This window comes from Pleurodeles waltl, unplaced genomic scaffold (assembly GCF_031143425.1).
Source record: "Pleurodeles waltl isolate 20211129_DDA unplaced genomic scaffold, aPleWal1.hap1.20221129 scaffold_86, whole genome shotgun sequence".
Classification (NCBI taxonomy): domain Eukaryota; kingdom Metazoa; phylum Chordata; class Amphibia; order Caudata; family Salamandridae; genus Pleurodeles; species Pleurodeles waltl.
In genome coordinates this window covers 1,106,783-1,123,803 of record NW_027150400.1, presented here as the reverse complement: position 1 = coordinate 1,123,803, position 17,021 = coordinate 1,106,783, and the positions used below count along the sequence as shown (strand labels likewise).

Here is a 17,021-nt window from a genome sequence, read left to right as displayed (position 1 = left end):
GATTCACTCACTGCCACCCGCCAAATGTGCCCCTCATCTATCCATAGCCCCTCTCACATAGATTAGATTTGTTTTAAAGAGCTGGATAGCTGCTTGACTATCCAGACAGCTGTCCACATTAGATATGGTTCTGTTCTTTGCATCAGGCACATGAACCCTCTACGCTATTTTATATCTAGTCAAAGCTGCCTCTGGACAAAACCACCAACTCTCTCCCTAGCAGGAACGGTAATCACAAGAGGTATCTTGGCATTTTATTTGCTTTCTGTAGTTTGGACACACAAGGAACTTTCCAGCATGAGCTTATAAATCGCAAGTTTCGTAAGTTATTGCTAAACACAGCGCCCCCCGAGGTCAGCAACTCCAATCCTGGTCAGCACCCGGTGCGGCCGCACTGCTCGCACCTCCCTAAACCCGGCCCTGAGTGGCAGTTTTGCATCGCCATGAAATTGTCATGCCGTTGAGGTCAGTGTGTGACGTGGCCAAGGCTATCCTATTTGAGGACTCCGGGAGAGACAGCTGCTCCCTTAATGAAGGAGTGGCCTTCTGACTGAAGTCACCTGAGGCAGGGGCCCACTGTCAGAGGCCTTATGGGGCAGGGACCCGCTGCAACTCCTGGCTTGCCCCATGCAACCCCTGGAGAACCCTAAATGACATCCATGTAAGTGCCTACTGTCGAGGTCAGCAAGGTCAGTGTGTGGCTCGGCCCAGGCTATCCTATCTGAGGTCTCCTGAAGGGACAGCTGCCACCTTAAAGAAGGAATGGCGTTCTGACTGGCGCCAACTGAGGTAGGGGCCCGCTGTCAGAGGCCATATGGGGGAGGGGCCCGCTGCGACATCTGGCTTGCCCCTTGCGACCCCTGGTGACCCCTAGGTGACGTCCATGCGAGCGCTTGCCGTGAAGGTTAGCGTGTGGCGCGGCCAAGGCTATCCTCCCGTGAGGCTCCTGAAGGGACAGCTGGCGCCTGAAGTAAGGAGTGGCCTTCTGACCAAAGTCACCTGAGGCAGGTGCCCGCCGTCAGAGGCCTTATGGGGCAGGGGCTAAAGGGACATTTTAAGTCCAGCCAGAAGGCAGAAGGTTTGGTCTGTGCTGTCCTGGGGCAGGACTTCCTCCTTAGTAGGGCTGCCACCTGGCTGTGTTTTTTGAACTACCTCGTCTGTACGTTTAATTCCAGGCTGGTAAAAATATTGAGAAAAGCTGTGAAATTCAGGTTCTAAGAAAGGAGGCAACCCCAATCTTATACACACTGCGCTGACACTTACAAAGGGTATTCCTGGTGCAGCAGGGAAATGTGCCCCCTGGAGACATCTTGCAGTCACTATGTGGACAAGCAAGAGCTCTGGAGCTCTCAGCTGATCACAGCAAGATGGAGTGCTTTCAGATGTTATTTGGAGTGAAAAAAAGAGCTGTGAGAAAGCTGTGTGATATTGTGAGAAAAGTCAATTAAAGAAGAACTAGTGGTAATGAAGCATTTGTAATTGAAAGGTTTCCTAATGTGTTTGAATCCATGAAAAGTGTAAAATGAAAGGTTTCCTATAAGAAATGTAAGTGTAGAAGTAAAAAGTGTAAGGAACTGCGCGTTCCCTGACCGGGAATCGAACCCAGGCCGCGGCGGTGAGAGCGCCGAATCCTAACCACTAGACCACCAGGGAGCAGGCACAGGTCGTTCACCACCACCCAATATAGAAACAAGAACTGGTCAGCAGGCTACTCAGGATCCCATTTCCTATTACAGGAAAATTAAAGCAGACATGCAAGGACACACCATTTTCAGGCACAGCATGAAGAAAGAAATTGACTGCACCTCAAATGCACTCACAACTCTTCACACTTTACAGCTCTCCAAGACCTAGCACACCCTCATAAGACATCCCATCCTTCAGCAGTAATAGCACTTACACACTTAACTAGCAGGAAAATTCAGAAGTACAATTAAAGGGACGATCAGTGCTTCTTCTCAGAGCCCCGATAGGAGGGCAGCTCTTAGCTTTCCCAGGTCAACGCAGGCATCTCCAGCTCTACATGTGCAGGCTTTTACTTAAGGTGCTGGGACCTTCACCCCTCTTTTACAATGCTGTGTATAGAACTACGAGTCCCACAATGCAGTGTAACACATGACCTGCTGTCGATAGTCATGGAAGAACCTCGGAACTAGAAAAGCTCTGATGAGATTAGTGGGTGGGCACGTCCGGGTCACTGCTTGTTTTCCTTTCTCAGTGAGTCTGTAAATTATACAACTTTACACTTTATCTAAAGATAAAAGGTTTCACCTTCCTATAAAACAATTCCTCCTTCAGAGTGTGCCCCAACATTTCTTTTACTTAGTGTGAGAAAACAAAATAGCTTAAATGCATTTTTTTTATCATGCAGTACTTTCCTTTTTATCTCATGAAAAATCCTTGATTCCACCTTTCCTTTTTCAAGGAAGTAGGCACGAAGTTTAAATGAAAAGGGAGAAATGGTTGTGAAAAAGAGTCTTAGGTCCAAATTGTGGGTGCTAGATTTTGAAAGGTACTTGATGGCATGAATAAATGTTTCGATTTGGAGGAGGTGTGTGGATGAAAGAAAAATGGGCGTACTCTGTAGTATGAGTGTGAGATTGTAAACGGTATTTGAAGTAAATATTGATTGCTGGTGCTCTGAAAATGTAGGTTTAAGCCTTTAAAAGAAGAGGCAGTTTCCAAGTGGGGGAATTGAACCCCAGTCTCCCAGGCAGGGACACTCTCCACTATACTAAGTAGGAAGAGATATTTTTCCGCGTGCTGAGCAGCTCCTTCTTCTGTCCAACCCGCCCTCTCTGTGCCAAGCGTCTGAGTTTTTCCATTTCTCACTTCCTTCCCACCCACACGGGGGGGCAGAGCTGGCTTAAGGATGCTGCAACTGTTGCACTCGCACTGCTCGCTCACATGCACGGGGGCACCCACCTCAGGGGGGGGGGGGGGGCGCTCTGCTTAGTCTCAACTTAACATTTAATACAACCTGCTGCAGAGTTCCTTCCCTTTACAGATTTCAGGCAACAATCAAAATGGCAACACAACTCTTCTCATTAATCTTCCTGCCAGAGAGAGCCCAGATTTTTGCCTGCTAGCAGCAGGGCCGGCTGTAGCCCTGGTGGCTGGAAGACAGTCTTTTTTGGCACCTCCAACCCCCTTCACTCCATCACCACCTACTCGGATTCACTCACTGCCACCTGCCAAATGTGCCCCTCATCTATCCATAGCCCCTCTCACATAGATTAGATTTGTTTTAAAGAGCTGGATAGCTGCTTGACTATCCAGACAGCTCTCCACATTAGATATGGTTCTGTTCTTTGCGTCAGGCACATGAACCCTCTACGCTATTTTATATCTAGTCAAAGCTGCCTCTGGACAAAACCACCAACTCTCTCCCTAGCAGGAACGGTAATCACAAGAGGTATCTTGGCATTTTATTTGCTTTCTGTAGTTTGGACACACAAGGAACTTTCCAGCATGAGCTTTTAAATCGCAAGTTTCGTAAGTTATTGCTAAACACAGCGCCCCCCGAGGTCAGCAACTCCAATCCTGGTCAGCACCCGGTGCGGCCGCACTGCTCGCACCTCCCTAAACCCGGCCCTGAGTGGCAGTTTTGCATCGCCATGAAATTGTCATGCCGTTGAGGTCAGTGTGTGACGTGGCCAAGGCTATCCTATTTGAGGACTCCGGGAGAGACAGCTGCTCCCTTAATGAAGGAGTGGCCTTCTGACTGAAGTCACCTGAGGCAGGGGCCCACTGTCAGAGGCCTTATGGGGCAGGGACCCGCTGCAACTCCTGGCTTGCCCCATGCAACCCCTGGAGAACCCTAAATGACATCCATGTAAGTGCCTACTGTCGAGGTCAGCAAGGTCAGTGTGTGGCTCGGCCCAGGCTATCCTATCTGAGGTCTCCTGAAGGGACAGCTGCCACCTTAAAGAAGGAGTGGCGTTCTGACTGGCGCCAACTGAGGTAGGGGCCCGCTGTCAGAGGCCATATGGGGGAGGGGCCCGCTGCGACATCTGGCTTGCCCCTTGCGACCCCTGGTGACCCCTAGGTGACATCCATGCGAGCGCTTGCCGTCAAGGTCAGCGTGTGGCGCGGCCAAGGCTATCCTCCCCTGAGGCTCCTGAAGGGACAGCTGGCGCCTGAAGTAAGGAGTGGCCTTCTGACCGAAGTCACCTGAGGCAGGTGCCCGCCGTCAGAGGCCTTATGGGGCAGGGGCTAAAGGGACATTTTAAGTCCAGCCAGAAGGCAGAAGGTTTGGTCTGTGCTGTCCTGGGGCAGGACTTCCTCCTTAGTAGGGCTGCCACCTGGCTGTGTTTTTTGAACTACCTCGTCTGTACGTTTAATTCCAGGCTGGTAAAAATATTGAGAAAAGCTGTGAAATTCAGGTTCTAAGAAAGGAGGCAACTCCAATCTTATACACACTGCGCTGACACTTACAAAGGGTATTCCTGGTGCAGCAGGGAAATGTGCCCCCTGGAGACATCTTGCAGTCACTATGTGGACAAGCAAGAGCTCTGGAGCTCTCAGCTGATCACAGCAAGATGGAGTGCTTTCAGATGTTATTTGGAGTGAAAAAAAGAGCTGTGAGAAAGCTGTGTGATATTGTGAGAAAAGTCAATTAAAGAAGAACTAGTGGTAATGAAGCATTTGTAATTGAAAGGTTTCCTAATGTGTTTGAATCCATGAAAAGTGTAAAATGAAAGGTTTCCTATAAGAAATGTAAGTGTAGAAGTAAAAAGTGTAAGGAACTTCGCGTTCCCTGACCGGGAATCGAACCCGGGCCGCGGCGGTGAGAGCGCCGAATCCTAACCACTAGACCACCAGGGAGCAGGCACAGGTCGTCCACCACCACCCAATATAGAAACAAGAACTGGTCAGCAGGCTACTCAGGATCCCATTTCCTATTACAGGAAAATTAAAGCAGACATGCAAGGACACACCATTTTCAGGCACAGCATGAAGAAAGAAATTGACTGCACCTCAAATGCACTCACAACTCTTCACACTTTACAGCTCTCCAAGACCTAGCACACCCTCATAAGACATCCCATCCTTCAGCAGTAATAGCACTTACACACTTAACTAGCAGGAAAATTCAGAAGTACAATTAAAGGGACGATCAGTGCTTCTTCTCAGAGCCCCGATAGGAGGGCAGCTCTTAGCTTTCCCAGGTCAACGCAGGCATCTCCAGCTCTACATGTGCAGGCTTTTACTTAAGGTGCTGGGACCTGCACTCCTCTTTTACAATGCTGTGTATAGAACTACGAGTCCCACAATGCAGTGTAACACATGACCTGCTGTCGATAGTCATGGAAGAACCTCGGAACTAGAAAAGCTCTGATGAGATTAGTGGGTGGGCACGTCCGGGTCACTGCTTGTTTTCCTTTCTCAGTGTGTCTGTAAATTATACAACTTTACACTTTATCTAAAGATAAAAGGTTTCACCTTCCTATAAAACAATTCCTCCTTCAGAGTGTGCCCCAACATTTCATTTACTTAGTGTGAGAAAACAAAATAGCTTAAATGCATTTTTTTTATCATGCAGTACTTTCCTTTTTATCTCATGAAAAATCCTTGATTCCACCTTTCCTTTTTCAAGGAAATAGGCAGGAAGTTTAAATGAAAAGGGAGAAATGGTTGTGAAAAAGAGTCTTAGGTCCAAATTGTGGGTGCTAGATTTTGAAAGGTACTTGATGGCATGAATAAATGTTTCGATTTGGAGGAGGTGTGTGGATGAAAGAAAAATGGGCGTACTCTGTAGTATGAGTGTGAGATTGTAAACGGTATTTGAAGTAAATATTGATTGCTGGTGCTCTGAAAATGTAGGTTTAAGCCTTTAAAAGAAGAGGCAGTTTCCCAGTTGGGGAATTGAACCCCAGTCTCCCAGGTCCCAGGCAGGGACACTCTCCACTATACTAAGTAGGAAGAGATATTTTTGTGCGTGCTGAGCAGCTCCTTCTTCTGTCCAACCCGCCCTCTCTGTGCCAAGCGTCTGAGTTTTTCCATTTCTCACTTCCTTCCCACCCACACGGGGGGGCAGAGCTGGCTTAAGGATGCTGCAACTGTTGCACTCGCACTGCTCGCTCACATGCACGGGGGCACCCACCTCAGGGGGGGGGGGGCGCTCTGCTTAGTCTCAACTTAACATTTAATACAACCTGCTGCAGAGTTCCTTCCCTTTACAGATTTCAGGCAACAATCAAAATGGCAACACAACTCTTCTCATTAATCTTCCTGCCAGAGAGAGCTCAGATTTTTGCCTGCTAGCAGCAGGGCCGGCTGTAGCCCTGGTGGCTGGAAGACAGTCTTTTTTGGCACCCCCCAACCCCCTTCACTCCATCACCACCTACTCGGATTCACTCACTGCCACCCGCCAAATGTGCCCCTCATCTATCCATAGCCCCTCTCACGTAGATTAGATTTGTTTTAAAGAGCTGGATAGCTGCTTGACTATCCAGACAGCTGTCCACATTAGATATGGTTCTGTTCTTTGCGTCAGGCACATGAACCCTCTACGCTATTTTATATCTAGTCAAAGCTGCCTCTGGACAAAACCACCAACTCTCTCCCTAGCAGGAACGGTAATCACAAGAGGTATCTTGGCATTTTATTTGCTTTCTGTAGTTTGGACACACAAGGAACTTTCCAGCATGAGCTTTTAAATCGCAAGTTTCGTAAGTTATTGCTAAACACAGCGCCCCCCGAGGTCAGCAACTCCAATCCTGGTCAGCACCCGGTGCGGCCGCACTGCTCGCACCTCCCTAAACCCGGCCCTGAGTGGCAGTTTTGCATCGCCATGAAATTGTCATGCCGTTGAGGTCAGTGTGTGACGTGGCCAAGGCTATCCTATTTGAGGACTCCGGGAGAGACAGCTGCTCCCTTAATGAAGGAGTGGCCTTCTGACTGAAGTCACCTGAGGCAGGGGCCCACTGTCAGAGGCCTTATGGGGCAGGGACCCGCTGCAACTCCTGGCTTGCCCCATGCAACCCCTGGAGAACCCTAAATGACATCCATGTAAGTGCCTACTGTCGAGGTCAGCAAGGTCAGTGTGTGGCTCGGCCCAGGCTATCCTATCTGAGGTCTCCTGAAGGGACAGCTGCCACCTTAAAGAAGGAGTGGCGTTCTGACTGGCGCCAACTGAGGTAGGGGCCCGCTGTCAGAGGCCATATGGGGGAGGGGCCCGCTGCGACATCTGGCTTGCCCCTTGCGACCCCTGGTGACCCCTAGGTGACATCCATGTGAGCGCTTGCCGTGAAGGTTAGCGTGTGGCGCGGCCAAGGCTATCCTCCCGTGAGGCTCCTGAAGGGACAGCTGGCGCCTGAAGTAAGGAGTGGCCTTCTGACCGAAGTCACCTGAGGCAGGTGCCCGCCGTCAGAGGCCTTATGGGGCAGGGGCTAAAGGGACATTTTAAGTCCAGCCAGAAGGCAGAAGGTTTGGTCTGTGCTGTCCTGGGGCAGGACTTCCTCCTTAGTAGGGCTGCCACCTGGCTGTGTTTTTTGAACTACCTCGTCTGTACGTTTAATTCCAGGCTGGTAAAAATATTGAGAAAAGCTGTGAAATTCAGGTTCTAAGAAAGGAGGCAACCCCAATCTTATACACACTGCGCTGACACTTACAAAGGGTATTCCTGGTGCAGCAGGGAAATGTGCCCCCTGGAGACATCTTGCAGTCACTATGTGGACAAGCAAGAGCACTGGAGCTCTGGAGCTCTCAGCTGATCACAGCAAGATGGAGTGCTTTCAGATGTTATTTGGAGTGAAAAAAAGAGCTGTGAGAAAGCTGTGTGATATTGTGAGAAAAGTCAATTAAAGAAGAACTAGTGGTAATGAAGCATTTGTAATTGAAAGGTTTCCTAATGTGTTTGAATCCATGAAAAGTGTAAAATGAAAGGTTTCCTATAAGAAATGTAAGTGTAGAAGTAAAAAGTGTAAAGAACTGCGCGTTCCCTGACCGGGAATCGAACCCGGGCCGCGGCGGTGAGAGCGCCGAATCCTAACCACTAGACCACCAGGGAGCAGGCACATGTCATCCACCACCACCCAATATAGAAACAAGAACTGGTCAGCAGGCTACTCAGGATCCCATTTCCTATTACAGGAAAATTAAAGCAGACATGCAAGGACACACCATTTTCAGGCACAGCATGAAGAAAGAAATTGACTGCACCTCAAATGCACTCACAACTCTTCACACTTTACAGCTCTCCAAGACCTAGCACACCCTCATAAGACATCCCATCCTTCAGCAGTAATAGCACTTACACACTTAACTAGCAGGAAAATTCAGAAGTACAATTAAAGGGACGATCAGTGCTTCTTCTCAGAGCCCCGATAGGAGGGCAGCTCTTAGCTTTCCCAGGTCAACGCAGGCATCTCCAGCTCTACATGTGCAGGCTTTTACTTAAGGTGCTGGGACCTTCACCCCTCTTTTACAATGCTGTGTATAGAACTACGAGTCCCACAATGCAGTGTAACACATGACCTGCTGTCGATAGTCATGGAAGAACCTCGGAACTAGAAAAGCTCTGATGAGATTAGTGGGTGGGCACGTCCGGGTCACTGCTTGTTTTCCTTTCTCAGTGTGTCTGTAAATTATACAACTTTACACTTTATCTAAAGATAAAAGGTTTCACCTTCCTATAAAACAATTCCTCCTTCAGAGTGTGCCCCAACATTTCATTTACTTAGTGTGAGAAAACAAAATAGCTTAAATGCATTTTTTTTATCATGCAGTACTTTCCTTTTTATCTCATGAAAAATCCTTGATTCCACCTTTCCTTTTTCAAGGAAGTAGGCACGAAGTTTAAATGAAAAGGGAGAAATGGTTGTGAAAAAGAGTCTTAGGTCCAAATTGTGGGTGCTAGATTTTGAAAGGTACTTGATGGCATGAATAAATGTTTCGATTTGGAGGAGGTGTGTGGATGAAAGAAAAATGGGCGTACTCTGTAGTATGAGTGTGAGATTGTAAACGGTATTTGAAGTAAATATTGATTGCTGGTGCTCTGAAAATGTAGGTTTAAGCCTTTAAAAGAAGAGGCAGTTTCCAAGTGGGGGAATTGAACCCCAGTCTCCCAGGCAGGGACACTCTCCACTATACTAAGTAGGAAGAGATATTTTTGTGTGTGCTGAGCAGCTCCTTCTTCTGTCCAACCCGCCCTCTCTGTGCCAAGCGTCTGAGTTTTTCCATTTCTCACTTCCTTCCCACCCACACGGGGGGGCAGAGCTGGCTTAAGGATGCTGCAACTGTTGCACTCGCACTGCTCGCTCACATGCACGGGGGCACCCACCTCAGGGGGGGGGGGGGGCGCTCTGCTTAGTCTCAACTTAACATTTAATACAACCTGCTGCAGAGTTCCTTCCCTTTACAGATTTCAGGCAACAATCAAAATGGCAACACAACTCTTCTCATTAATCTTCCTGCCAGAGAGAGCTCAGATTTTTGCCTGCTAGCAGCAGGGCCGGCTGTAGCCCTGGTGGCTGGAAGACAGTCTTTTTTGGCACCCCACAACCCCCTTCACTCCATCACCACCTACTCGGATTCACTCACTGCCACCCGCCAAATGTGCCCCTCATCTATCCATAGCCCCTCTCACATAGATTAGATTTGTTTTAAAGAGCTGGATAGCTGCTTGACTATCCAGACAGCTGTCCACATTAGATATGGTTCTGTTCTTTGCATCAGGCACATGAACCCTCTACGCTATTTTATATCTAGTCAAAGCTGCCTCTGGACAAAACCACCAACTCTCTCCCTAGCAGGAACGGTAATCACAAGAGGTATCTTGGCATTTTATTTGCTTTCTGTAGTTTGGACACACAAGGAACTTTCCAGCATGAGCTTATAAATCGCAAGTTTCGTAAGTTATTGCTAAACACAGCGCCCCCCAAGGTCAGCAACTCCAATCCTGGTCAGCACCCGGTGCGGCCGCACTGCTCGCACCTCCCTAAACCCGGCCCTGAGTGGCAGTTTTGCATCGCCATGAAATTGTCATGCCGTTGAGGTCAGTGTGTGACGTGGCCAAGGCTATCCTATTTGAGGACTCCGGGAGAGACAGCTGCTCCCTTAATGAAGGAGTGGCCTTCTGACTGAAGTCACCTGAGGCAGGGGCCCACTGTCAGAGGCCTTATGGGGCAGGGACCCGCTGCAACTCCTGGCTTGCCCCATGCAACCCCTGGAGAACCCTAAATGACATCCATGTAAGTGCCTACTGTCGAGGTCAGCAAGGTCAGTGTGTGGCTCGGCCCAGGCTATCCTATCTGAGGTCTCCTGAAGGGACAGCTGCCACCTTAAAGAAGGAATGGCGTTCTGACTGGCGCCAACTGAGGTAGGGGCCCGCTGTCAGAGGCCATATGGGGGAGGGGCCCGCTGCGACATCTGGCTTGCCCCTTGCGACCCCTGGTGACCCCTAGGTGACGTCCATGCGAGCGCTTGCCGTGAAGGTTAGCGTGTGGCGCGGCCAAGGCTATCCTCCCGTGAGGCTCCTGAAGGGACAGCTGGCGCCTGAAGTAAGGAGTGGCCTTCTGACCGAAGTCACCTGAGGCAGGTGCCCGCCGTCAGAGGCCTTATGGGGCAGGGGCTAAAGGGACATTTTAAGTCCAGCCAGAAGGCAGAAGGTTTGGTCTGTGCTGTCCTGGGGCAGGACTTCCTCCTTAGTAGGGCTGCCACCTGGCTGTGTTTTTTGAACTACCTCGTCTGTACGTTTAATTCCAGGCTGGTAAAAATATTGAGAAAAGCTGTGAAATTCAGGTTCTAAGAAAGGAGGCAACCCCAATCTTATACACACTGCGCTGACACTTACAAAGGGTATTCCTGGTGCAGCAGGGAAATGTGCCCCCTGGAGACATCTTGCAGTCACTATGTGGACAAGCAAGAGCTCTGGAGCTCTCAGCTGATCACAGCAAGATGGAGTGCTTTCAGATGTTATTTGGAGTGAAAAAAAGAGCTGTGAGAAAGCTGTGTGATATTGTGAGAAAAGTCAATTAAAGAAGAACTAGTGGTAATGAAGCATTTGTAATTGAAAGGTTTCCTAATGTGTTTGAATCCATGAAAAGTGTAAAATGAAAGGTTTCCTATAAGAAATGTAAGTGTAGAAGTAAAAAGTGTAAGGAACTGCGCGTTCCCTGACCGGGAATCGAACCCGGGCCGCGGCGGTGAGAGCGCCGAATCCTAACCACTAGACCACCAGGGAGCAGGCACAGGTCGTTCACCACCACCCAATATAGAAACAAGAACTGGTCAGCAGGCTACTCAGGATCCCATTTCCTATTACAGGAAAATTAAAGCAGACATGCAAGGACACACCATTTTCAGGCACAGCATGAAGAAAGAAATTGACTGCACCTCAAATGCACTCACAACTCTTCACACTTTACAGCTCTCCAAGACCTAGCACACCCTCATAAGACATCCCATCCTTCAGCAGTAATAGCACTTACACACTTAACTAGCAGGAAAATTCAGAAGTACAATTAAAGGGACGATCAGTGCTTCTTCTCAGAGCCCCGATAGGAGGGCAGCTCTTAGCTTTCCCAGGTCAACGCAGGCATCTCCAGCTCTACATGTGCAGGCTTTTACTTAAGGTGCTGGGACCTTCACCCCTCTTTTACAATGCTGTGTATAGAACTACGAGTCCCACAATGCAGTGTAACACATGACCTGCTGTCGATAGTCATGGAAGAACCTCGGAACTAGAAAAGCTCTGATGAGATTAGTGGGTGGGCACGTCCGGGTCACTGCTTGTTTTCCTTTCTCAGTGAGTCTGTAAATTATACAACTTTACACTTTATCTAAAGATAAAAGGTTTCACCTTCCTATAAAACAATTCCTCCTTCAGAGTGTGCCCCAACATTTCATTTACTTAGTGTGAGAAAACAAAATAGCTTAAATGCATTTTTTTTATCATGCAGTACTTTCCTTTTTATCTCATGAAAAATCCTTGATTCCACCTTTCCTTTTTCAAGGAAGTAGGCACGAAGTTTAAATGAAAAGGGAGAAATGGTTGTGAAAAAGAGTCTTAGGTCCAAATTGTGGGTGCTAGATTTTGAAAGGTACTTGATGGCATGAATAAATGTTTCGATTTGGAGGAGGTGTGTGGATGAAAGAAAAATGGGCGTACTCTGTAGTATGAGTGTGAGATTGTAAACGGTATTTGAAGTAAATATTGATTGCTGGTGCTCTGAAAATGTAGGTTTAAGCCTTTAAAAGAAGAGGCAGTTTCCAAGTGGGGGAATTGAACCCCAGTCTCCCAGGCAGGGACACTCTCCACTATACTAAGTAGGAAGAGATATTTTTGTGTGTGCTGAGCAGCTCCTTCTTCTGTCCAACCCGCCCTCTCTGTGCCAAGCGTCTGAGTTTTTCCATTTCTCACTTCCTTCCCACCCACACGGGGGGGCAGAGCTGGCTTAAGGATGCTGCAACTGTTGCACTCGCACTGCTCGCTCACATGCACGGGGGCACCCACCTCAGGGGGGGGGGGGGGCGCTCTGCTTAGTCTCAACTTAACATTTAATACAACCTGCTGCAGAGTTCCTTCCCTTTACAGATTTCAGGCAACAATCAAAATGGCAACACAACTCTTCTCATTAATCTTCCTGCCAGAGAGAGCCCAGATTTTTGCCTGCTAGCAGCAGGGCCGGCTGTAGCCCTGGTGGCTGGAAGACAGTCTTTTTTGGCACCCCCCAACCCCCTTCACTCCATCACCACCTACTCGGATTCACTCACTGCCACCCGCCAAATGTGCCCCTCATCTATCCATAGCCCCTCTCACATAGATTAGATTTGTTTTAAAGAGCTGGATAGCTGCTTGACTATCCAGACAGCTCTCCACATTAGATATGGTTCTGTTCTTTGCGTCAGGCACATGAACCCTCTACGCTATTTTATATCTAGTCAAAGCTGCCTCTGGACAAAACCACCAACTCTCTCCCTAGCAGGAACGGTAATCACAAGAGGTATCTTGGCATTTTATTTGCTTTCTGTAGTTTGGACACACAAGGAACTTTCCAGCATGAGCTTTTAAATCGCAAGTTTCGTAAGTTATTGCTAAACACAGCGCCCCCCGAGGTCAGCAACTCCAATCCTGGTCAGCACCCGGTGCGGCCGCACTGCTCGCACCTCCCTAAACCCGGCCCTGAGTGGCAGTTTTGCATCGCCATGAAATTGTCATGCCGTTGAGGTCAGTGTGTGACGTGGCCAAGGCTATCCTATTTGAGGACTCCGGGAGAGACAGCTGCTCCCTTAATGAAGGAGTGGCCTTCTGACTGAAGTCACCTGAGGCAGGGGCCCACTGTCAGAGGCCTTATGGGGCAGGGACCCGCTGCAACTCCTGGCTTGCCCCATGCAACCCCTGGAGAACCCTAAATGACATCCATGTAAGTGCCTACTGTCGAGGTCAGCAAGGTCAGTGTGTGGCTCGGCCCAGGCTATCCTATCTGAGGTCTCCTGAAGGGACAGCTGCCACCTTAAAGAAGGAGTGGCGTTCTGACTGGCGCCAACTGAGGTAGGGGCCCGCTGTCAGAGGCCATATGGGGGAGGGGCCCGCTGCGACATCTGGCTTGCCCCTTGCGACCCCTGGTGACCCCTAGGTGACATCCATGCGAGCGCTTGCCGTCAAGGTCAGCGTGTGGCGCGGCCAAGGCTATCCTCCCCTGAGGCTCCTGAAGGGACAGCTGGCGCCTGAAGTAAGGAGTGGCCTTCTGACCGAAGTCACCTGAGGCAGGTGCCCGCCGTCAGAGGCCTTATGGGGCAGGGGCTAAAGGGACATTTTAAGTCCAGCCAGAAGGCAGAAGGTTTGGTCTGTGCTGTCCTGGGGCAGGACTTCCTCCTTAGTAGGGCTGCCACCTGGCTGTGTTTTTTGAACTACCTCGTCTGTACGTTTAATTCCAGGCTGGTAAAAATATTGAGAAAAGCTGTGAAATTCAGGTTCTAAGAAAGGAGGCAACTCCAATCTTATACACACTGCGCTGACACTTACAAAGGGTATTCCTGGTGCAGCAGGGAAATGTGCCCCCTGGAGACATCTTGCAGTCACTATGTGGACAAGCAAGAGCTCTGGAGCTCTCAGCTGATCACAGCAAGATGGAGTGCTTTCAGATGTTATTTGGAGTGAAAAAAAGAGCTGTGAGAAAGCTGTGTGATATTGTGAGAAAAGTCAATTAAAGAAGAACTAGTGGTAATGAAGCATTTGTAATTGAAAGGTTTCCTAATGTGTTTGAATCCATGAAAAGTGTAAAATGAAAGGTTTCCTATAAGAAATGTAAGTGTAGAAGTAAAAAGTGTAAGGAACTTCGCGTTCCCTGACCGGGAATCGAACCCGGGCCGCGGCGGTGAGAGCGCCGAATCCTAACCACTAGACCACCAGGGAGCAGGCACAGGTCGTCCACCACCACCCAATATAGAAACAAGAACTGGTCAGCAGGCTACTCAGGATCCCATTTCCTATTACAGGAAAATTAAAGCAGACATGCAAGGACACACCATTTTCAGGCACAGCATGAAGAAAGAAATTGACTGCACCTCAAATGCACTCACAACTCTTCACACTTTACAGCTCTCCAAGACCTAGCACACCCTCATAAGACATCCCATCCTTCAGCAGTAATAGCACTTACACACTTAACTAGCAGGAAAATTCAGAAGTACAATTAAAGGGACGATCAGTGCTTCTTCTCAGAGCCCCGATAGGAGGGCAGCTCTTAGCTTTCCCAGGTCAACGCAGGCATCTCCAGCTCTACATGTGCAGGCTTTTACTTAAGGTGCTGGGACCTGCACTCCTCTTTTACAATGCTGTGTATAGAACTACGAGTCCCACAATGCAGTGTAACACATGACCTGCTGTCGATAGTCATGGAAGAACCTCGGAACTAGAAAAGCTCTGATGAGATTAGTGGGTGGGCACGTCCGGGTCACTGCTTGTTTTCCTTTCTCAGTGTGTCTGTAAATTATACAACTTTACACTTTATCTAAAGATAAAAGGTTTCACCTTCCTATAAAACAATTCCTCCTTCAGAGTGTGCCCCAACATTTCATTTACTTAGTGTGAGAAAACAAAATAGCTTAAATGCATTTTTTTTATCATGCAGTACTTTCCTTTTTATCTCATGAAAAATCCTTGATTCCACCTTTCCTTTTTCAAGGAAATAGGCAGGAAGTTTAAATGAAAAGGGAGAAATGGTTGTGAAAAAGAGTCTTAGGTCCAAATTGTGGGTGCTAGATTTTGAAAGGTACTTGATGGCATGAATAAATGTTTCGATTTGGAGGAGGTGTGTGGATGAAAGAAAAATGGGCGTACTCTGTAGTATGAGTGTGAGATTGTAAACGGTATTTGAAGTAAATATTGATTGCTGGTGCTCTGAAAATGTAGGTTTAAGCCTTTAAAAGAAGAGGCAGTTTCCCAGTTGGGGAATTGAACCCCAGTCTCCCAGGTCCCAGGCAGGGACACTCTCCACTATACTAAGTAGGAAGAGATATTTTTGTGCGTGCTGAGCAGCTCCTTCTTCTGTCCAACCCGCCCTCTCTGTGCCAAGCGTCTGAGTTTTTCCATTTCTCACTTCCTTCCCACCCACACGGGGGGGCAGAGCTGGCTTAAGGATGCTGCAACTGTTGCACTCGCACTGCTCGCTCACATGCACGGGGGCACCCACCTCAGGGGGGGGGGGCGCTCTGCTTAGTCTCAATTTAACATTTAATACAACCTGCTGCAGAGTTCCTTCCCTTTACAGATTTCAGGCAACAATCAAAATGGCAACACAACTCTTCTCATTAATCTTCCTGCCAGAGAGAGCTCAGATTTTTGCCTGCTAGCAGCAGGGCCGGCTGTAGCCCTGGTGGCTGGAAGACAGTCTTTTTTGGCACCCCCCAACCCCCTTCACTCCATCACCACCTACTCGGATTCACTCACTGCCACCCGCCAAATGTGCCCCTCATCTATCCATAGCCCCTCTCACGTAGATTAGATTTGTTTTAAAGAGCTGGATAGCTGCTTGACTATCCAGACAGCTGTCCACATTAGATATGGTTCTGTTCTTTGCGTCAGGCACATGAACCCTCTACGCTATTTTATATCTAGTCAAAGCTGCCTCTGGACAAAACCACCAACTCTCTCCCTAGCAGGAACGGTAATCACAAGAGGTATCTTGGCATTTTATTTGCTTTCTGTAGTTTGGACACACAAGGAACTTTCCAGCATGAGCTTTTAAATCGCAAGTTTCGTAAGTTATTGCTAAACACAGCGCCCCCCGAGGTCAGCAACTCCAATCCTGGTCAGCACCCGGTGCGGCCGCACTGCTCGCACCTCCCTAAACCCGGCCCTGAGTGGCAGTTTTGCATCGCCATGAAATTGTCATGCCGTTGAGGTCAGTGTGTGACGTGGCCAAGGCTATCCTATTTGAGGACTCCGGGAGAGACAGCTGCTCCCTTAATGAAGGAGTGGCCTTCTGACTGAAGTCACCTGAGGCAGGGGCCCACTGTCAGAGGCCTTATGGGGCAGGGACCCGCTGCAACTCCTGGCTTGCCCCATGCAACCCCTGGAGAACCCTAAATGACATCCATGTAAGTGCCTACTGTCGAGGTCAGCAAGGTCAGTGTGTGGCTCGGCCCAGGCTATCCTATCTGAGGTCTCCTGAAGGGACAGCTGCCACCTTAAAGAAGGAGTGGCGTTCTGACTGGCGCCAACTGAGGTAGGGGCCCGCTGTCAGAGGCCATATGGGGGAGGGGCCCGCTGCGACATCTGGCTTGCCCCTTGCGACCCCTGGTGACCCCTAGGTGACATCCATGTGAGCGCTTGCCGTGAAGGTTAGCGTGTGGCGCGGCCAAGGCTATCCTCCCGTGAGGCTCCTGAAGGGACAGCTGGCGCCTGAAGTAAGGAGTGGCCTTCTGACCGAAGTCACCTGAGGCAGGTGCCCGCCGTCAGAGGCCTTATGGGGCAGGGGCTAAAGGGACATTTTAAGTCCAGCCAGAAGGCAGAAGGTTTGGTCTGTGCTGTCCTGGGGCAGGACTTCCTCCTTAGTAGGGCTGCCACCTGG

At 49.1% G+C, this 17,021-nt stretch overlaps 5 non-coding genes across 5 annotated transcripts; all 5 read right to left on the bottom strand.

The window, feature by feature from the left end:
* Positions 1-1,581: 1,581 nt before the first annotated feature.
* On the bottom strand, positions 1,582-1,653 carry TRNAE-CUC (transfer RNA glutamic acid (anticodon CUC)). Its single transcript has one exon. It is a non-coding gene; the product is annotated as a tRNA-Glu (tRNA).
* Positions 1,654-4,755: 3,102 nt separating this feature from the next.
* TRNAE-CUC (transfer RNA glutamic acid (anticodon CUC)) lies at positions 4,756-4,827 on the bottom strand. The gene has a single exon. It is a non-coding gene; the product is annotated as a tRNA-Glu (tRNA).
* A 3,115-nt stretch (positions 4,828-7,942) lies between these two features.
* Positions 7,943-8,014, bottom strand: TRNAE-CUC (transfer RNA glutamic acid (anticodon CUC)). Its single transcript has one exon. It is a non-coding gene; the product is annotated as a tRNA-Glu (tRNA).
* A 3,102-nt stretch (positions 8,015-11,116) lies between these two features.
* TRNAE-CUC (transfer RNA glutamic acid (anticodon CUC)) lies at positions 11,117-11,188 on the bottom strand. Its single transcript has one exon. It is a non-coding gene; the product is annotated as a tRNA-Glu (tRNA).
* A 3,102-nt stretch (positions 11,189-14,290) lies between these two features.
* On the bottom strand, positions 14,291-14,362 carry TRNAE-CUC (transfer RNA glutamic acid (anticodon CUC)). The gene has a single exon. It is a non-coding gene; the product is annotated as a tRNA-Glu (tRNA).
* Positions 14,363-17,021: the final 2,659 nt, after the last annotated feature.